Source organism: Neofelis nebulosa, chromosome 2, assembly GCF_028018385.1.
Source record: "Neofelis nebulosa isolate mNeoNeb1 chromosome 2, mNeoNeb1.pri, whole genome shotgun sequence".
In the NCBI taxonomy this organism is placed as follows: domain Eukaryota; kingdom Metazoa; phylum Chordata; class Mammalia; order Carnivora; family Felidae; genus Neofelis; species Neofelis nebulosa.
This window is the reverse complement of record NC_080783.1, coordinates 130,813,894-130,837,052: the sequence shown is the minus strand read 5'-3', so window position 1 is coordinate 130,837,052 and position 23,159 is coordinate 130,813,894.

Genomic DNA, 23,159 nt, shown 5'->3' with positions numbered 1-23,159 from the left:
ACTTTTCAGTCTGTGACTTATTTTATAAATGGAACTTTGTAACTCTTAACCCTCTTCACCTATTTTGGCTATCCTCCCCATCCCCATTCCCTCTGACAATCATCAGTTCATTCTCTGTATTTATGAATTGATTTCTGTTTTTTTGTTCATTTTGTTTTTTTATATTCCATTTATAAGTGAAATCCCATGGTATTTGTCATTTTCTGTCAGACTTATTTCCCTTAGTGTAATATCTTCTAGGTTCATTCACGTTGTTATGAATAGCAAGATTTCATTTTTTATGGCTGACTAATACTCCATTGTATTTATATACCTTATCTTCTTTTTAAACTTGAAGTATAATTAACATGTAGTGTTATATTAGTTTCAGGTGTTTTAGGTACATATTAAATTACCTTTACTAGAAATAATGTACAATATAATGATACAATAATTCTAGACATTATTCAGTACCCATCATGATTAAGCATATTCTTAACAACCCCTGTGCACTGTTGGTGGGAATGAAAATTGGTACAGCCACTGTAGAAGACAGTATGGAGGTTTCTCGAAAAATTAAAAATTGAATTACCATATGATCCAGTAATTCCACTACTGTTTACCCGAAGAAAACAAAAACAGTATTATATGCACCCCTAAGATTATTGCAGCACTGTTTACAATATCTAAGATGTGGAAGCAACCCAAATGTTTATCAATATATGAATGGATAAAGAAGATATGATATAGATATACAAGGGAATATTACTCAGGATGAAATCTTGCCATTTGAAACAACATGGATGGACCTAGAAGTATAATGCTAAGTGAGGTAAGTCAGTCAGAGAAAGACAAATATAATATGATTTTACTCATATATAGAATTTAAGAAACAAATAAACAAACAAAAAAGAGACAAACAAACAAAAAAACTGGACAAATAGAGAAAAAACTGCGGTTTCCAGAGGGGAGGTGGATGGGGGGGATGGGCAAAATAGATAAAGGAGATTAAGAATACACTTATTGTGATAAATATCTTATTTTTAAATATCTCCAACATAGACCAATTTTTTTGTATGGCAATTAAACATTTCAAACACAAAATAGAGAGTATGCCACCAGATGACACATGCTCAGAATACTATTCACCCTTCAGGGTTATGAAGCCAAAGCATTTTTCACCAAATGACAAATCAAGAGGGAGAACGAGTTTCCATTCTGTCGAACTCTATGGAGGCTGAAGATGGCCATGCTTCTTGGGTAGATGCGCTCTCTTTTCTCCCAAACCAGAAGGTGTCACACAGGGTTTAATTTGAGAAAACACCTTCTTGGAGATACAGCCTGGCATAGCTGAACAGAGAGCTGTGTTTTAATTTTAACTTTGCCGATAATTAGTTATGTGAGGTTGGAAGAAAAACCTCAACTCTGTAGGCCTCAATTTGCAAATGTATAAACTAAGAAGTTTGCAGCAGATGATTTCTAAGGTTCTCCATACATCTCCTTTTTATCTGTTTCCTTATCTTATTAAATTTAATAATTTTTTAATTCATGTAATATATGTGTCTTAAGTATCTAGAGAATGTTAGGTATATGCTAAATGTAAAAACACAAAGACAAAAATCTACAACATACATTTTATAAACCTATCCAAATACCCATATAAGAGATACTATATTGGTACCATAGAAAAAAATATTTTAAAGATAATAGGAAGAATGAACATAGAAACATAGAACATAGAAAAAATCTCAGTGAGGGTGTTGAGTTAGACCTTGAAAGATGAGTAATCTTTTGCAGATTTGGATGAACAAAGATGCCCTCTCCAAGTCCCTTCACATATTATAATTCAAAAATATATACTGAGATCCTGACCATCAAGTATACTGAACAAAGCAGTATTACCTTTACTAGAAATAATGAAAATCTTAATGTGTAGCATGATGTTAAAATTGAAACTCTGAAGTTACTAGATCACCACAAATACAGTCAAAGGTGAGGCATTTAACATTTAAGCTCCTTTTTTTTTTTGTCCATTTGCTTTTGTTCAGGACTTTTGGTGGCAAAAGAAACCCAACTGGAACCGTATTATGTAATAGCAGGAATGCTGCCAGACCTCAGGGACAGTGGAGACCTAAGGCTAGAACAATAGAATCTTCCCACATTCTCTAAATCTCTGATCTTGTTTTCATTTTCTTAGTCCTGCTTCTTCCATTTGATAGAAAACATGGCGGCCAATAGCACCTAAAACTCAACTATCTTCCTCCACTTCCTCTCCCTAGTACCACTAATTCCTCCTCATCCCCAGTTTGGAAAAGACAAGTGACTGGCTTGGGTCATGTGCTTCCCTTTAGAACAGTCAGCTGAGGTTTGAGGGAAGGTAAGATCTTTGGGCCAGTTTGGTGCTGGCTGCTACCACAGAACAAGCACCTGCCCCCAGGGAGAGATGGTGATACAAGAACATGTCTGGGCCCCACACTTTACTGGCTCTGTGATGTTGGAAAAGTTACTTAACTTCTCCAAGTCTCCATTTCCCCATCTGTAACAGAGAAGAAATGCTAGCTCCCAACTCACAGAGTTTTTGTGAGTATTAAATGAATTAATGTACCTAATGCAATTAGCACAGTATCTGGTACATATTAAATGCTTAATAAAGGGGCTCCTGGGTGGCTCAGTCGGTTGAGCATCTGACTTTGGCTCAAGTCATGATCTCATGGCTCATGAGTTTGAGCCCTGCATCAGCCTCTATGCTGACAGCTCTGAGCCTGAAGCCTCCTTCCAATTCTGTGACTCCCTTTCTCTCTGCCCCGCCCCCCCTCTGGCATTCTCTCTCTCTCTCTCTCTCTCTCTCAAAAATAAACATTAAAAAAACTTGTTTTAAAAAATGCTTAACAAAATAGTAAATATTTTTTTTATTTTTTCTAATGTTTATTTATTTTTGAGACAGAGAGAGACAGAGCATGAACAGGGGAGGGTCAGAGAGAGAGGGAGACACAGACTCTGAAGCATGCTCCAGGCTCTGAGCTGTCAGCACAGATCCCAATGCGGGGCTCGAACCCATGGACAGCGAGATCATGACCTGAGCCGAAGTTGGACGTCTGAGCGACTGAGCCACCCAGGCGCCCCAGTAATTTTTTTAAATTATCATCACCATCATCATCCTCCTCATCATCACCATCATCACCAAAGTTCCCATTAGAATCACACCAATCAGAAAGGGAAAAGGTATCCTCCTCAGAAGAATAGAAAGTATTGAATGAGCCAAATAATATTTGTTATTTGCACTGCTGCTAGAACATCTTATTCCAAAACTCATCTTGGAACAAGAACATAAAAATAGTTAAATGGAAAAATAAAAAGATTAAACATATGTCTAAGGGAGGAAAGAAAAGGGCAATTAGAACAAACTTATAGATAATTAAGAAGAAAACACTTAAGTCTTTTTTTATACTGTAGCAGTTGAAGAAACATCTATCCCCATATTTTTCCTCTGATAATCTAAATGCATTGGAGTCGTACATTTACTCATAGTACAACTCCGACATCTTCCTCTGGGGCCACACCCGCTGATGTGGGGTAGGTGAAGGAAGGAGGAAAATAAGCCAAAAAAATAAAATGTGCTCTTCAGTTTAAAGCTTTTTCCACTTAAAGAATTCATATATAATTTATATATTATAAGTTACATAACCTAGTATACTATAATGTTTAGGTAGGGTCCAGCTTCTCTTGGATAAAAATACTCAGTGATTCAGAACCCTGCCCTTAAATATTGTCCGGGTATGTGGTTGGAGTTGGAAGAGGGAGAAGGGTTTCATGGCCTTTATGTCCTTGTGGACTTGGCAGAGGAGATGAGGCTTAGTGCCTGAGTGCAGGTCTAGCTTTGGATCTGCCAACAAGGGATATACTGGCACTGCTGAGATGTTTGTGATTCAGTTTCTGACTAGAGTGCCCATGATTTAGTCTGGTTTCGCCATAGCCTGGTAGCCCTGACTGATTTCTCAATGTCAGTGTGGTTTCCACTAACTGAAGACATCTTGGGTGTCATCAGACCTTTCATCTAGCCTAGACTGCTGGTTCTCTTGCAGCCCCTGACACAGTGGGTTTCATAGCAAGCCAGCAGGCTCTCAAACCAGCATTCACATCCCTCGGGAATGCTGCCTTTCAGATAGATATTCACCTGGTGTGCTCCCTCATCTCTTGCCAGTTGCTACTCAAGGGTCCCTTTTCAGCAAGGCCTATATAAAATCGCATCCCCCACAGCACTTCTTGTTTCCCTTCCTGCCTAGCACTCACTGTCATCTCACATGTAATATATTTTACTTTTTGTTAAACGTCTGTCTTTCTCTCACTAGAGTATAATTTTGCCTTTGTTTAATACTGCATGGTCAGTGTCTAGAACATAGCCTAGCACAAAATAAGTGGTCAGTAAACATATTTGAGAAATGCTTTAGAGTTCCAACACTCTCTCTCTCTGAATATACTGTTTTATTCTCCTAACTCGTTTTGTTTGGCACATGGTAGGTGAGTGAATAGATGGGCTTACCATCAGTGTGTCCCTTACTCCTTGCTGTGGCTCAGCCGATGTGGTTGTCAGCTAGCCCTTTGGTCCATTTCCGGGGTTTGCTTTCATTTCTCAACTATTACTTGGTGATTGATTCTTCTTCCAGGCTTTGACTCCAATATAATTGTCTTGTGATCTGATGTAGCAATCCCTCCTTGTAACGTGTCCTTGAAGATTTTGTATATTTTACCAGTGCTCCATCCCTATCTGTCTAACCCTGTGCCTGTTCCTAAGAGGAATTCCTGCCTCAACAGCTCTTCTCTACTGTTACCTACCTTCAGGCTTAGATTATCAGCTGATTAGCCTCACGCGTAATTCTGGATGTCCCTATTCATCTCATTTGGACCTTCAGGGAACAATGAACTCATTTGACCCAATCTAAAGTTTCGTTACGTCATCATACTATATCTAAAATTGTGGGTCCTTGCTCCATTAAAAGACCAACCTATTATGGATCTACATTTTATAAGCATACTCTGAATATTGCAAGGTTATATAAGCTTGCAACTTTAAAAATAGCAAACATTTATTGAGCTTTTATTATGTGCCAGACACTGTGCTAAGCATTTTCTCTATATTACTGCTTCTCATTTTCATGTAACTTTATGAATAGAGACTATCATTTTAGCCCCATTTTATAGATAAAGAAACTAAGATTCAGACAGCCCAAGAAATTTGCCCATGGTCACACATTTAGTAAGTAGCAGAGTCGAAGTTCATAGCCAGTTGTGTTTGTCATCGCGGCTTATGTTCTGAAGGACCACACCAAATAGTCTTTATTATTTGTGGCCACTAAAGAGGAATTTTACCACAATTCATTTATCAAATAAGTGAACTGTGTACATTCAGAACCAAGCATTCTTTTAATATACAACATAGAACAGAAGAGAGCATTTTTTGTCACTCAGAAACATCTTCTGATTTGGTAAATTCCCAAATGAATACAGAGATCATAAACAAACAAATGGATTCCAATGAGGCAGAAATATCTTTTTTCTCTTCTGTATCAATATCATCTTTCCTTTACTCATTTTTCATGCTGTATTGCATTCATATTCCACTGATTAGAAAAGACAACACAAAATGACTTCTCTAACACTCCTTCTCATAGCCCTTTACATAATGACTTTGGCTTGTAAGCCACCAGGCTATATGTATTTTATTTGGCAATGGTTACAGTTCTAATTAGTAGCTTAAATAAATGCAATGGCAACTGATAATAATGTGCTAGAGCACATTAACATTTGCAACTCACAAGTTGTTTACTAGTCTTATCATGTTCTAATAATCAGTATGGTCAGGGGCAAAATGCCATTTAGTTGTATTTTCTCCCCCTTTTTACATGGCTCAGCATGGATAAGCTGAGAAATGTATTAGAAAACAGTATTTCTAATGATTTTATTTCAAAATATATTTTATATTTTTCATACTGAGAAAGTTACCTTCTGAATTCTTAAATTGCTGAGATGAACTGAATGCTCGGAGCTCTGTAATCATTTCTGAAATCTCTGAACTGAGGGAAGTCTTCAAAACAAGAATTGCTTTATGACCCTAGTCCCTCCCACACTTTGTGTGTACACGGGGCTTAATTTCTGTGGCCTCATAAATGAATGTTTTACTTCTTTTTTTTTTTTTTTAAGTTTATTTTTGAGAGAGACAGTGTATGAGCGGGGGAGGGGCAGAGAAAGAGGGAGATACAGAATCCGAAGCAGACTCCAGGCTCTGAGCTGTCAGCACAGAGCCCGACATGGGGCTCAGGCTCATGAACCGTGAAATCATGAGCTTAACCGACTGAGCCACCCAGGTGCCCCTGAATGTTTTATTTTTAAAATAGGAGTAGGCAGAGAAGATGGTCAGTAGAAAATACAAGTTAGAGGAATAGATTATGGTTGCCCCAGGGACTACAGCCACGGCAGTTTACAGCTAAACTTCCTGCGTATCAAATCACTCAAGCATTGTTACAAAGTCTGTACACACTCTTGCTTTCTCTTTCCGCAAATAGGGTCTTTCATGCCTCTTTCAGAGCAGTGACTACTTTTGTCAACAACCAAAGCAGCTCACTGCTGTGAAAATAACTTGGAGTAAAAACCAACCAACCAAATAAAAAAATATATTTGTTCCTTAAAACTGAAGTGGGATGGAAAATACCAGGGGATATTATACTCAAAGAAATATGGTAAGGAGGCTTGTAAGCCTTTTGGAAATATAGTTCTGGAGTTAGAAATTCCTACAGGATGGAGGCCATTCCGGCATCCTCTGAAAATGAATCCTTGGATGAATCTTCCAGATGCTATTGTGCTTTGACAGTTTCGTTGACTCAAGAAGAGAGTGAGGACAAGGGGGCTGAATATTTTATTTTGCGCTCCTCAGTATAAATGTTTCTCAAGCTACTTGTTTCCTGGAGTCCAGCATACAACTGGTAATTCATGACACGATTTTAATCATAGCTAGACTGTGATGGATTGAAGCGATTAAAAGAGGCTGTTACTGAAAGGGGAGGTGAAACATGGAACACACACACCTGCTTCTAGTTTGAGGACAGAAAGCCCTAGAAACCGATAAAAGCAGATGGCTGAAGTTTGAACATGAAAGTGTTAAATGACAAAAATAAATTGTTTACATAAATTCTGAGATACAATAGGTTATTTGTGAAGTGACTGTGAAGCTAACGTTAGGCAGCCTCATTTATTTACCATAATCACAGATTAAGTCTTGACACTAGGGCCATGAGCCACATTCAAAGTCTATTTCATCCTGAGTTCGTGATGCAGTCCCATGGCCTTTACTGGACGATCTTTGTATGTTTCAGATTCACTGACACTGAAAAATGTAGCTGAATATTCATTGTATTAGTGAAATTTTGATCCCACTATCTCATCACAGTAATTACATGATATCACAGAGTAAGTCGCATCTTCATTATTGTTTACAGATCTGAAAATTTGATCTTAAACAGGTTTGAAGAAAATTGTCAATTTCTCCCAGGCCAAGGGATAGTACAGAATGTCTTCTTATCAGAAAGAAACATTCTCAAAGAAATTCCATTTTGATTTTCTTCCCTTCTATTGAACGATCACCTTTTCTGGTTCTTTCCATAGAATGCCTCACATAGAGAATCCCCAATATATAATAGATTGTCCTAGAGGTCATATTGCAGCCATTTGTTTGAAACACAGAAAACATTTTCCTAAGATTTGGTGCTATTAGACTAATTAGATTCACCCAAGCTACCTGTCAATTTAGCAAATAAAGTAGCAGGTCTATTTAGGTTAACACACATTGTTTCAGTGAAAAACACCTACTAGATCCTACTGGGAAAATATCTTTTCTGACCTTAGTAGTAATCTGACCTTAGTGGCAATTAGTCCAAAAGCCCTTTTCCTAAAGTAGTTCTCATCTTCTCTAATGGCTTAAGGATTTGATTCTTATTAGAAAGTACCACTGTAATTACTTTGTAATTATTTACATTTACACTTTGTATAAGGGTCAAAATAAAAAGCAGAACTATCAGGAAACTATACATGATAAAGATAGATATATGCATAGATAAACAGATAGATATAGAGTTTTGTTCTAAGTATTTGACCTTACATAATATGGAAGCTCAAGTTGTTTAAGTAGTCTCTGGAAGGCTGTTGACTTTGCATCTGATTCTAGAACATCGTATAGTAGTGGTCTATGTCCTCTTAATAGTCAAGGTCAAATATACCAGCCAATGGAATAACCCTCTCCTTTGCCCATTGATTCAGAGGCCTAAAGAAACCAATATCCAGGCAGCAGTTGGAATGGAATCATTTTTGTGTCCCCAACAGAACGTGGACATGGGAAACAAAAAAGTGTTGCTAGGAGGTCATTTAGAGTCATACTGAAAGAAATCACTTCTACCTCTGCTGTTGGATTCCTGGATGGATGCATGAATCCTGGTTCTAGGAAAATAATGTCATTGGATGCCGATTTAGGCATATACCAATCCAAGAAGACAATCACACTAGTCCCTCAAGGTGTTGCCATCCCCCTAGCACAAGTTTTCAAATTCTTCCCAATTAAGCCAGCTCCTTTGAGATAATGAGAATTCCATGAGCGTGAACCCATTGCCACACTTCATTTTCTACAGAATTGATTTCCTTGGTCAGAAGTGATGCTGCGTGGAATACCATGAAGGTGGATAAGGAATCCTGAAGTCTATGACTGATAGTTTTGGCAGATGCATTAGGGAAGACGAATCTACATCCAGAGTTTAAGTATCTATTTTAGTAAGAAATAAATACTTTTTTCATAATGCAAGTGTCCTAATGTAAATAACATGCCAAAGCTTGCTGACCCCACAGGGGAATAGTGTCACATCAGGGGCTTATTTTGGTCTCTGTAGCAGTTCTCTGCTAAAACTGGGCACTCATCAGTGGGGATAGCCAGTTCAGCATTGATGAGAGAATGTCCATGATGCTGAGCCTATGCATAACCTCCATTTCTGCTGCCATTGCCATGTATCAATGAGCCCACTAAGCAAGGACAGGAGTGGCTGGAGAAGTAAGCTAACTTTATCCACACACTTAGTCATCCTATCCACCTGATTATAAAAATAATTTTCTTCCACAGTCACTCTTTGATGAGCATTTATAAGGGACACAAATCTTTAACTTTTCTGCATATTTGGAATGGTCTACCACACAGTTCTTTCTTAGAACTCCTACTAATCCATTTTTCAATCAATTCCTTAGAAGCCCCTGACCTTCCAGTCAAACCATTGGCTCTACTTCATAAATCTGTATAGATTTATATGTCATGACATCCCTTATTCCAGGAAAAATGGACATCCAGGGGCACTTCTTGAAGCAGGAGGATTTTCTTCCATTACAACCCTTCAGGGTCATCCCAGGGTGAGGCTATAGTGCTGTAGCTGTCTTCTTTGGGGTCATACCTACATAGAACCATCTATAAAACAAGCCCAAGATTTCTCTTCCTCAATCAACTGGTCTTGTGGACCTCCCTATGAGACCACAGGTACATGTTGAAAAACAGAAGGTAATGTAGCAGGTAGAGGGACAAAGCGCATCTGGGTTTGTGTAACATACTTGTGCCTTCAGGGCCAGCTTGTGCGAGACCTTGTATGTACTTTTTCTGTTTGATGACGGAGTGTAGTTGTACACACCCAGCTTTATGGTTTGAACAAGGCACCACATGCAGTTCATGATGGGCAGTTCAGGTCACAAGTTGATAGTCAATGGTTAAATGATCAGTCTCTACTAAAGACCTACAGTAACATAAAAGCTGTTTCTTAAAAGCGAAGTTATCACCAGAGGACAGCATGGCTTTGTTCCAAAATTCTAAGGGTATTCACTGTGATAAAGTTCTGCCAAAAGATTCACGTAGCATCTCTATTCATCACTGACACTTCAAGTACCGTAGGATCTGCTGGGCCATATGGCCTAAGTGGCAGAGCAGCTACCAAGGGTGTGTAGACTCATTACAGAACCTTCGTTTATTCTGTACTTCACTCAATACTGGCAGCTTTTTGGATCACTCAGTACGGGGTCAGAGTAGCATGCTCAAATGGGGCTATACGTTGCTCCCAAACCCAAGTGGCTCACTAGGTGATATGCCACTTTCTCAGTGGTCAGTTACAGCAACTTTTCCTTCACCTTGCAAGGGATAACTTAGTAAGTCTCAAGCCATTGCACCTTCAGAAATTCCACCAATGTGACAGTCTCCTGAATTTTTATAGGTTTTATTCCCCACCCTTTTACATGCAAGTGTTTTACCAGCTTGTCTAGATAGTTGCTACTTTCTGCATACCAGGTCCAACAAAGAAAATTTTATCAATGTAATGGACTAGCTCAATGTACTGTGAAGAGAATGATGATCAGTATTCTGCAGATTAAATTCTGACATAGGGCTGGAGTAATAGCATACCACTCAGATCAGACAGTGAAGGTATATTGCTGGCCTTGTCAGTTGCAAGAAAACTGTTTCTTTACTGGTCTTTACTGTCAAGTATAGAGAAAAAAGAATATTCACCAGATCAATAGCTGTATACCAGGTGCTGGGGATGTGTTGGTTTGGCCCAGATAAAAGAAAAAAAAAACCCTGCAGAACAACTGGTGCAATTGGAGTCACCACCTGGTTAAGTTTATAATAATCCACTGTCATTCTCCAAAATTCATCTGTCTTCCACATTGGCCAAACAGGAAAGTTAAATGGGAATAACCATCCCTAAGTCTTTCAAGTCCTTGCTTATGGCACCATATCTCCAGCAATGCAGTATTATTTTTGGTTTTCCATTTTCACAACTAGAGGCAGTTATAATGGCTTCTATTTGAGCTTTCCTATCATAATAGCTTTAATTCTATGGGTCAGGGAACCATTGTGGGGATCCTTCCCATCACTAAATATGCACATTCCAATTATGCATTCTAGAACAAGGAGAATAATCACAGAGTTGGTTTAGAGACCCCAAGTTTCATTGTGAGAGTAACCTGCACCAAAGGGTCCACTTCATTGATTATTTAACTTCCACAAGACCCCACTCTAACTGGTGGACCACAGTAATGTTTTATGTCTACAGGAGTAGGTATTAGGTCTAAGCCAGTTTCATTAATATTTATAAAGTTTGATTATTTTTCCCTCACAATTTATAGTCATACTGAGAAAATGGCCACAGATCCCCTTGGGGGAATTCTGGGAAAAAGAATAACAGTATAACTCATTGTCAGTGTAGCAGGGTCTTTTCTCAAAGGATCCTTGTTGTGTGAGCTGGCTCAAAACTGGGAATCAATGGAGGAGTTATGACTCTGTTTTGGAAATTCAATTCAGATTTCTGTTCACTAGGACTTTTCCAGTTATAAAGATTAAGTAAGTAAGACTTTATTAGGCTACACATCATTTTCAGTTCTGGGACATCATGACAATCTGGCCAAATGGTGAGTTAGTCCATTCTAATGACTGCATTGGCTCCAGTGTCCATTATAGTAACCATGCCACCAGCTTGTTTTGGGAGATTAAGTACTGCTACTTGGTCCCAGTGATAACATCAACCCCATTGCATGTCAGCATCCCAGTTTTATGGGAGCAGTTCTGACTATAATTTCCGACCTATGAAGAAGAGCTACCACAAAACTTTTCAGGGATCCTAGGGTCTCGTCACAAATTTATTTCTCATAACTTCATGAAAAATACCTCCTCGGAACCCTCTAGAGGTGAGTGAGTAGGTCTTAGATGAGAAAATACTTTAATATTCTAATCACCCTACATGTTTGGATGCCTTCCTCTACAGTATTCCAAGAAAGTTATGGCATTTTCACTTAGTTGGCATAGGATATTTCAGATCCATATTTCAACCAGCCTACAAAAAAAAGTTAGGGCCATTTCTAGCTTCTCTGCTTAAGACATTAAATCTAGACTCTCTCCTTAGCAGACCTATAGCAATATTTTAGGCCTGATACAACTTTATATTCCTTCTACCTTGATTCCACACCCATAATATCTATTCTTACACATATCCTTCAGGTCTGTGTCAAAATAAATTAGCAAATTATGCAATTGTCTTGGTGAATATTTCACCTTATCACAGGTAATGATTTGTGCCCTACCCTTTGGGACCTTCTGGAACTTGAGTCTGGCTATATATCTGGAAGGGTGGCAAGGGTAGGTCAAGAGGATGATCAGCAGTGCATTACAAGGCAACTATATCTGGGGAGGCCATGACAGCTTCCTCAGGAAAAGAAAGACTCACCTACTTGGGAAGGGGTGGAAGGGATACTTCCACCCCAATAGAAGACTCAAAAGATTTTAGGAGATTGGGTCATCAGAATCTGCCCATATGCCCCATTCTCATTTTCAGGATCTCCTTCCTGCCAAATCAATGCCATAACTTTCAGAGAAGAGACACTTCAAGATTGAGAATTCAATTTGCATTATAGTTTAGCCACACACAGGATTGGACTATGGGTCTAGTTTTTAGCAATCTTAGTCCCACTGTTACAGAAAATAGGGGTTTTCCTTGGAGTAGTCATATAAGGTCCTTTATGCAGACCTTGAGATGGGAATGTAAAGCACTATGAGTTCATTATCCTTGTGCTTCAAGTTCTCCAGCAATTAAAAGCAACCAAGCAATCCCATTATGCTCTGTATTTTTACTATAATATTTTAAGGCTGTAAATATTTGATCACCCAGAGCATAGCCTTCTTTTTTCTTTTTAAATTTTTATTTGAATTTTAGTTAGTTATAATATAGTGTAATATTGGTTTCAGGAGTAGAATTTAGTGATTCATCACTTGCATTTAACACCCAGTGCTGATCATAACATGTGCCCTCCTTAATACCCATCACCCTTTTAGCCCATCCCCCACCCACCTCCCTCCATCAGCCCTCAGTTTGTTTTCTATCATAAAGAGTCTCTTACGGTTTGTTTCCCTCCCTCTCTCTTCTCATATGTTCATCTGTTTTGTTTCTTAAATTTCACAAAGTGCATCAGCAGATTTGTCATTGTGTGAATTACAAAATGGCTGCCATTTCATTTATGTCTCCAAATCTCTCAAAGGAATATCTCTTGGGTTCATTGTAACTGGAAACATGTAGGAAAGAGAATCCTGGGAAATGGAGTTCAGTTTAACCAATCTGACACCATAAGAACTTTATAACTTGATACTTATAAAGTCCCCGTACACCCTGGGGAGAAGTGTTCCATCAGAAATTTTCTGAAGAGATTTTTGACAGTTGATAGGAAGAGAAGGATGTAAAGCAGTGCTGAGTGACTAGGCTGATATAATAGTAAATAGCAAATATCCTTAATGGAGAAAGTAAACAGAAGACTCTCCTGTGTACCATAACGGAAATTTATCCACCTTATTACACTATATGGGCTTCTGATTTCTTCTATTGATGTTTTACCCAAAATGATGCAATTTTTTTATTTCCCATGGATTGTGATAAAGATTTCTCTTTCTCATGGGAAGTAGATGTAGCTGGGAATGTGATTCCTGTAGTTAAAAACTCAGACTTTGACTTCTGTTTCTTTCTTGCCTTTGAGCTATTCCTAAGTAACTCTTTCTTCATTTGCAAAAACAATGATAGGTGTATATATATATATGATATATATATATCATAAAATTGCTGAATTTATGAAGCACATACTGGTCACAAAGTGTTATATCAATATTTAAAAATTGACTTAATCATTAATATAACTAAATAATAATTGAAAAGTAAATTAACAATAATTATGGCCAGATTATTATGTTCCTGCAGTATTATTTATGGTTTTCATTTCCATGGTAGATTATAAAATTGCAATATTTTTATGCTACTAATATCTTTACCAGTGACATTAGGATTAAAAAAAATTGTTTAAAAGATGAAACTTTCTAAATCATTTGCAGTTTTGGTAGAGAAAATAACTATGACAGGTACTGTCCTAACTATGAACTTCCCACTTAGAAAAGTAAGTGATAGAGTTGATAGTATACACTTCATTCCTGAGTCTATGCTGGTAGTAGATGATGTGATATACTTCCCACATCCCCTCTCAGGATTGTAGGACCTGTTCTCCCAGATGTTTGGAGTGCTGCCAGTTGACAAGCCCTCTCAAGAAATGAATCATATCCTCGATTCTTAAAGTATGATCCCTAGACCAGCAGTATCAGCATCAGTTGGATCACTGGCGTCACCTGTCAGAGATGCAAGTTCTCAGGCAACATCCCAGACCTAATCAGAAACTCTAGAAGTAGGACCCAAGTATTGATTTTATTAAGCTCTCCTGGGTTCTGATTCTGATATATGCTAAAGTTTGAGAGCCATTGACCCACACTAATAAGAATTGCCTTGACCAAAGTCCCACTCCTTTCTACCTCTTTGTCCCAACTCAGAGCAACTCTAAAGGGCTACCCCAGTTTTATCATGCCCCATGTCAGTTGAAACCTTTACTGAGACTGCATTGCCTTGTGGCCCAAATTCCCTCTTTTCCCAGTTATGTTTGCTTTCCTTCTGGCGTGGATGTTTATCCTGCATTGCTAATCATCGCTTCACATTCTGCTTCCTTAGGAAGTCAACTGGTAATAGTTGATACCAGGAGTGGCCAGAAAGTTCAAACACTAAGATGGGATATTGGAGCTTGACCACCTGCCAGTCCCCTGACAATGAGGACCCTGTTACTGATGGCAGATGGAGGTCCTGGCAAAAAGTAGCAGTGAAACTGTTAAATTGGTCCCTGGTGGCGAATAAAGTTGGTATAACAGAAATAAATGCATAAGTGGGTGCAATGTACCAGGTGTTTGAAAAGTATTAATTATTATAATTATAAGGATAATGGTATTGTTTTGTTATTGATGGGAATAACTGATGCTCTGAAAAAAAGTAATAAAATTCTGAGCAATAAAGGGGGAGCTATGCAAGCCTGATGTCCTCTTTGATGGCATATAGAGACTCTTATCTCATAGAGCTGGCTGGAAAAAGAAATGCTGAGAACTAGGCCCCAAACTGAATTTAAAAAACAGCAGAACTCCAAAGAAGATTGAGTTCTGCACCTAAGCAAGTCAGCGATGTCAAGGTTAGGACCTTAACTGGGAAAGAATGAGATCATGAGAAATAAGATGCACTTGAAATTCTTAAATCCCTAGTTTCCAGTGAACCATCTAGATCTGCAGAAGTTGCCCACTTTCCCTCTCTGAGGATAGCACATTGCTTGGTGGAGATGCGAAAGCCGGTTCAATATGAGACACCACATTCATACTCCCTCCAGATTTATCCTGGCCTCCAGAACAATAATTAAGGTTGAAACCACATAGAACCAAACATAACTTGGCTAGGAAAGGGCTAGATCTCAGCACTAAGTGAGGAAAAAGACTATCAAAGAAGATGTAGGACTTGGTCAGCATATACCAGAAGGAACTAAAAGAGTATGTCTGGAAACAGATGTTAAGGATGCTGGATCAAGAGAGGCAGGATATAAAGTTAAGTAAGAAAGAATGTGTTGTTGTGAGCTCATTTCCTAGAATACAGGGTTTAGCATCCTGACATGGACCTTCAGGAAAAATGCTTACATGCTTGGAGGTGCAATGACCCACGTTAAGTAGAAGGGTGCATTGCCATGGCAGTTGGTAAAAGAAGGAAAAAAGGGCTCAGAGAAGTGAGTGTATAGAAGTGGCTATGTTATGTGAAGTCTAAAAACCCACCCACCACTTATGTTCTGAGATACTCTTTCACCAACGCAATAAGGAATACGCTGGTCATCGGCAGCATGAGGTGTTCGGTGTGGACTCTCCTTTGTAAGCCAGAGCTGGAGGTGTTGCTCTAGAACTAGGCTCTCACATAGTAATGCAAAGATAGGATTGTAAAATGGTAAATGCAAAGTGGTGGGTTTCCTATGCTGTGTATCACAAGCTGATCTCACCTTCATAAGCCAGGGCCTTGGTTGGCAACCTCCTCGGGAGCTTCCCAGGTGAAATCTGAAACTGGCCTCCATACACAGAGGGAGGAGAGACTGAAGAAAGACCCAGGCCGTGCTAGCTTGGTAGGTGGCAAGTGCAGTAAACAAGGGAACTTACATATGAGGCTTGTCTTTGGTGGCTGCAAGATGAGTGGATCTATGCACCCACTCACCAGATCTTAAAAGTTTCTATAGAGGCCTTAAAAGGGTTCAGGCATGTGTACTGTTGAGTCATGTGTACCATCCAGATGGTCTCAACACCATATCACTATCCCAAGGCTACGTCCCTGGGGCAGCTTCTGTGAGCTGGGAAGGTGAGAAGAGTGCAAATTTGAAGGACAAGGGAGGGGATGGAAAGCCTCTGATTTCCACAGTCCAGCTCACAGGTTAACTGGAGGTCACATCCTCTTGATGACCCCCTCCCCCCCAGTAAATAATGCGCCACTGTAGACATTCAGTTAGTTAAAATGTTGAAATACTTTTGCACTAGTTGGTAAACAGCCATTACAGTGAGCACTCTGCAATATCCTGTCTTTCCACAACTGAAGTTTTAATTGTTGACACAGCATTAAACAGGAGCCCATGTTGGTTCTATTTGGTAAGGACCTGAACTATACTGGTTGTTTAGCATTTTGATATTTTGAAGGGTCTTAGTCTATTAAGCCCATTATTAAGATTAGAAATCAGCGCTCAAATATTCCTTTTATCATGTATATTATGCATTTATATACATATTTATATCTATATATGTGTGTGTGTGTGTGTGTGTGTGTGTAGAGAGAGAGAGAGAGAGAGACTCTTTTAAATATCACATTACATCTTTTTTTTGTATTATGGTGTATTTACAATATTTATTGGAAGAAATGTGCACCAGGATGGTATGGGGGCCATGGTGTTGTGGAAATAGTGGGACAGAGGATGGAATGAAATAATAGATCACGTGTTCCTTGGTTATAGCCTATGTTGAGAATATCAAATACATAAGCACTGTTTAATTACCTACCTTCCTTACATTAATTCACAATTAAGAAACAGTTCTGTTTTTGCAAAACATTACAGTTTTATATGAGGGCATCCCTTTAAATCCAAAATATTTTTCAACTTTCAATAAAACATGTATTTAAATCCCTTCATTTGCTGACCTATTATTGAAAATCATTGTAGGCAATGAAAACACATTTTAATAATCTCCTCAAATCAAACAGACCCCAGCCAAATATTCCCCAAAGTGTGAAACAACAAAGTCAATAGATAAAAATGAATCAGTGATACTGTCTGGAATTTTAGCTTAATTTTTTGTAGTTGCTCAAATATTAATAACTTGAGATTTGATCTCTTAAACCTGCAAAATCTGCTTAAGCTTTTAAAAAATAAAAAATCTAAACAGAGACTTAGCCCCATGCAGTAGGAAGTCATCCCAATTTGGTAGAAGAAAGAACTAGACAATTGTAAGACACTGAGGATTGTTATATCTGTGCATTCCTAGAGAATATGTCCTAAGTGGGGTGGCTGTAAGGAAATTGACTCTGCTATAGATACAGGGCTGTGTGCGTGCCGTCCCACTACCTAGTCAGACACTAACATACATTGTTGAGTGAGTGGATCACAATGGTGGGTATCTTACCACAGGTTTGAATAGACAGAAGCAAAATGTAAATCAACAATAAGCAGAAACTGTTTTATTGTCATAGTTATGGGAGAATTTTCAAAGGCTGAGAAACAAGCACTGAATTCTTAATCAGCAAATGATTGTATTTTTTTTTCTTTTCAAAGTATGAAAGTGGGAGCAAAAAATCTTCAAAACTATGTTCAGTTACCAAAACTTAAACTGCTATCCTACTAATGTTAGAGGTATAAAGAGGAAGAATATGAATATGAATTTTCTTATTGAAACTATGGTGTAGTTTACCATCTCTTACATTTTTTTTCCTGGTTAGAATTTGCGAGGTGTCTAATTTTTTAAATCTGTGAATGAGAGTTATAATAGTAACTACCACATAAATTTGGGGGGGGGAGTTAATAAATTTTGGGAGTAAATATATACCAAATGTGGAAAATATCACCTGGTAGGTTCTAAAGTACTAAATAAGCATTGGCTGTCATTATTTTGTCAAATATTGTAATTTGACAATAGCTTTGCTACCTTATAGGCAAAACAGGAACTTAAACTAATTTTTATAATTCTGACTCTATGGGAACATGCATCCTCCCTCCAAAATTGAGGCATATATGCACATATTAGTTACAGACAGTCTGAATCAAGCAGTTTGTGAAAAGTGCCCGAGGACAGCTGGTCGTGTCTAGTATTTTCTGTACTGGGTCTTGTCCCTGCAAAGCAGTTCAGCTGACAAGATGTCCACTTACTTGTCTTATCTTTCTTAACTCAGTAAGGAGAGCAAGAGGCAAAGTGTCATGAGATCAGTTTGGCTAGGCACCTGTAGGTAAATCTTTCCTTACAGGTCATGCTAAGGGTTTAGTTTTCGTCTCAAGAACAATGGAAAGCCACCAAGGATGTAAAGCAGCACATGACATGATTAGATAGGTTCATCACAGGGGCGCCTGGGTGGCGCAGTCGGTTGGGCGTCCGACTTCAGCCAGGTCACGATCTCGCAGTCCGTGAGTTCGAGCCCCACGTCAGGCTCTGGGCTGATGGCTCAGAGCCTGGAGCCTGTTTCCGATTCTGTGTCTCCCTCTCTCTCTGCCCCTCCCCCGTTCATGCTCTGTCTCTCTCTGTCCCAAAAATAAATAAATGTTGAAAAAAAAAATTAGATAGGTTCATCACAGATTCGATATTGGATGAGATATGTTTATAACATAGACAATTAGGTGTGCTTCTAAACATGCTGGCTGCCATGTCAAGAATGAATTGGTGGGAGTTTAGGAATCTGGGCATCTGTGAACACCAGGAGACTCATAGTTACTGCAGTGGTCTGGTGAAAATAGCTGTTTGAACCAGTTTCTGGTAGTAGAGAGGGAGAGCAGGCAAACATATGTGAGATTTTCTTTCGGGGACTTGAATTCAAATGCAGAGCGTTACACTAGTATTTTTGACTCTATTTCCACATTTGTAAGGCAGGAAAATTGTACTTACGGCACACACAGTAGTCGTGAAGATGAAAGGAAACTTTGACACAGAGAGGCAGCAAGGCCACACAGCAAGGAGCTAAGATTAAACTCAAGCTATGTGACCCTGACAGCTTCTCCCTGCATGGGCTGCCATAAGAATTAAATGAGAAGATGCTCATAAAATGCTGGAATCACACTTGGCCTGGTGTAAAGTCCCATTAAGTGTTACTTACTGTTATGATTGTTAAATAGAAATCCTTTATACATTTTAAAGCACCATGCTGACCGAGTTATAATGTGATCCGTCGAACAAATCATATGGCTGGGTGTCAGTCACACTTATTACAGGGTAGTTTTGAAGTTCAGTTGCAATTATTCGACCATGGTTTTAAAGAGAAAGGGCACAGAGGCAGCAACCTATATGGTAGGGCTTTTCCTGAACTCTGTGTGTGTTCCCCCTTGTAGGTTGCTATGGTGGTTTTGACAGGGAATGTCAAGAAGGATGAAATTGGGTCTCAAAGCCCTTCTCTGAATAAACAAGATGTGGATGGCAGCAGTTCCCTTCCTGTCTGGATCCACCCCTTTATGAGTCCTCCAACCTCCCTCATTCACTGAGAAGGAAACAGTCCCCAAAATGTTAACCCGCTACTTTGCAATATTCTTGTTAAGGTGTTAGCCTAAATAAAATGGCTCCTATGCAGCTGAGGACTGAGCTCTAGTTAAGACTGGGGCTGCTGGAGCGCCACATTTATCTGGTTCAGACCATGCTTGGAGACCCAAGTGCACCCCTCTTGACTTTATCAGAGAAAAATAAACAAAGCAAATGAATTTGGGAGCCCAGCACCAGTGTTAAATCCCAGGGAGATCACTGACATCACAGGCTGTGGTCTCCACATCCCTCTGGAGACATCCAACTGCCTGGATTCTGAGAGCCTTCCATATTGGAAGCAGGGATGGCGTGTTAGGGGAAGAGAAGTGGTGTCTTTTCTACCCTTTCCTTTTTGTTCGCACACTTTTTAAGTGAGCCTTCCTTTTTAAGCACCAGGTGTTAAAGAGTGTTTAATTAGGTCAAAACTTGGGGGTAGGCTAGGGAGAATTGAAGCAGGCTGCTGGTACATCAAATAACCCCAGAAGCCATTCCACGGTATTTATACCCTTGCACATAGTCCACACCCAAAACATATTTGTGGGGCTGATTAATTGCAACATTTGGAAGGGGTGTAAGGGGACCCGCAATTCCATTTCCAGGGGAGAGCTGAGTCATTTGTCCTTGCCCGAAGTTCACATTGCACATGACACCAGTGAAAACCTCATGTGCATGAAAATCGTGCATCGTGCCACGGAGGTTCAGACAGCAATAAAACCTGGAATGCGGAATCAAAATGCTGAGTTTTACATCCGCAAAAAAAAAAAAAAAAAAAAACGGTCCATAAAGTGAGTCAGCTAGAGTATATCGTAAATAGTACAGTTAAAGAAACTGCAGTTAAATGGGCCAGGTTACATTTTCACAGAGCATCTGCCTCAGAAGCTATAGCCTCTGCACCTCTGTCACTTTACCTAAATGCCCATTCCATCATGACTCTGCCTCTCCAGCTTATGGAATAATTGAGAAAATGTACCCTGTCGCTTTCTTAAATACCTTTAATTCCTAGCAGCTTGCAATATTACTATATTATGAACTATAGCAAAAATGCAAATTCAAATGTGTGTTTCACAAAAGCACAGACTTGATGATAATAAAAGGAAAGAAAAGAGTATCCTCCCCCTATTGTTCAAAGAGGTACACAAAGAGCAATGAATAGGAATAATAAATCCCAACCAAATGCAACATTTCTTGGTGACCCAGAAGGAGGCTTACCGATTATGACTAAGGCAGATCTATCCATTAAATATAAAACTGAATTTGCCACTTGAAGGGTATTATAATCGAGCTTCAGCACAGCCCTGCAAAATCTCCCTAGAACTGGTCTTGCTATTTGAGAGAAAAGAAATAAAGCATTATGATACCAAAGAAGGTAAGATTTTTTTTTTAAATAAATCAGTGTGTGTGAGACTGACATCTTCAAATTTAAAATGTATGTGACAAATGAAGGAAGTCAAGTGTTGGATTTGGCTGTATTAACTGCCCAGCCAACCCAGGAAGACTAAAGTGGAGTTAAGCTAATAATGAAGGGGCTTTTCAACACAATCTTTTGTATCCTGGCTCCTTCAGCTGTAACATGTCTATAACTGCATCTCCTGTTGGGCTCAATTGTACCTGTGGAAACCCCTTCTTCTTTGAACACAGCATGGATTCTGAATTGTTTCATTTGTGTTCTGTTGTATAATCAGAATTATAAAAAAAAAAAAAAAGGATAAGAGTATTTAGATTTTAAACAGCAATTTACTGAAAATTTATGTCTACAAAAAGTGATAAGTACCTAATTCCTTACTCTTTACCGCCAATTATATGTATTTACTCTTTCTGTCTTCTACATTAAAAAGTGACTACTGTACTGAGGCAAGTGTAGTATGAACATTTATCAGAGGAAGACTTAAGTCTTTAGAAAGCTTAGTATGTTTTGTATTCCTGCATTCAAAGTAAAGAACATGGAATTATAGGATTTGAGCATATAAGGAACTTTAGAGAGCATCTATCCTACAGCATTTTGCAGAGGAAAAAAGGAGACTCAGGTCGAAGAGGCAGCATTCTATAGCAAAAGAGGCAGGACTTCGAGGCCAGACAGTGCTGGATTCAGTTCATGGCTTCATAATTACGTGCAAGTACTCAGGGCAGGGAAGCCTTGGTTTCTTCACCTGGAATGGATGTAAGAGTGCCTACATCGCAGGCCCCTTTTAAGGATGAAATTAAGACACCAATGCCTAGCACATGACAAGGTGCATGATAAGCACTCAGTGTATATTCTTTGCCTCTCTTCCCTTGGATTGGGACACACCCCTAGCCAGTGGCTGAATGGAAATGGTAGTACGCATCCATGGACTCCCACTTACACAACATCCCATCTTCAGTTAGACGGGCTGAGCTGTAGCTGATCTACTTAAAGACACCCTTTGTCACAGAAGGTCAAGCACCTGGGGAAATTTGTGTCAAATCCACCAAGAGATAACAAGACAGGGTAGGGGAAGAGGAGAGCAACAGAGCACATCTGTAGGACATCTGAAGATGCAAAGTTGCTCTTTTTCCATTCCCAGTGGATTTCATTCTAATTCAGCTGCAATCAACTTTAAAAGGAAGTGAGTGTTTCAACTACTGAAAAGGCTGCTGAGCAAAGCCAGCAATATCTCTGTGCACCCAGCAATAGGCAAATACAGCAAGTCCTAAGAAACAAGGGTCAAAATGCTCATGCTCACGTATGGTCATTCTGTCAGAGCACTCTAGTAGGGGAAAGGGGTTAACATTTGTTGAACACCTACCAGGAATGAAACACTATTTTCAACTGGACTGTAAAATAGGTGTTATTACCCCCATTTAAAGACATAGGCTCAGAGAAGTCAAAGAAATAACCCAGAGGAAATAGGGTAGTAAGTGTCAATGTAAAGATTTACAGCTAGGCATAGCTGACTTCAAAGCTGGAGTTGGCTTCACTGCACTCACAGCCTCCCAGAATTACTCACTTCAACACATCATGGCTAAGCCCACTCAAATGAAGCTTTGAGTATGAGTAGTTGGGATTATAATAACCTGATCATAAATCAGTAGACTGACCACGGTCTTTAAAGGTATGCTGTTCAGGTTCCATAACTCATGAACTAGGGAAAAACCAAATAGCAAATCAGTGAGAAAGACTATAGTAGGAAGCATTTAGTAATTGATTATGTTTTATAGGAAAATACATTAAAAAAAATTTTTTTTTTAACATTTATTTATTTTTGAGACAGAGAGAGACAGAGCATGAACAGGGGAGGGTCAGAGAGAGGGAGACACAGAATCCGAAGCAGGCTCCAGGCTCTGAGCTGTCAGCACAGAGCCTGACGCGGAGCTCGAACTCACGGACCGCGAGATCATGACCTGAGCCGAAGTCGGCCACTTAACCGACTGAGCCACTCAGGTGCCCCTAGGAAAACACATTTTAACCAGTTTTTAAAACCCTCGGGTCAAAGAGTCTAGAATATGTTCACTAGGAAAAGATATAACA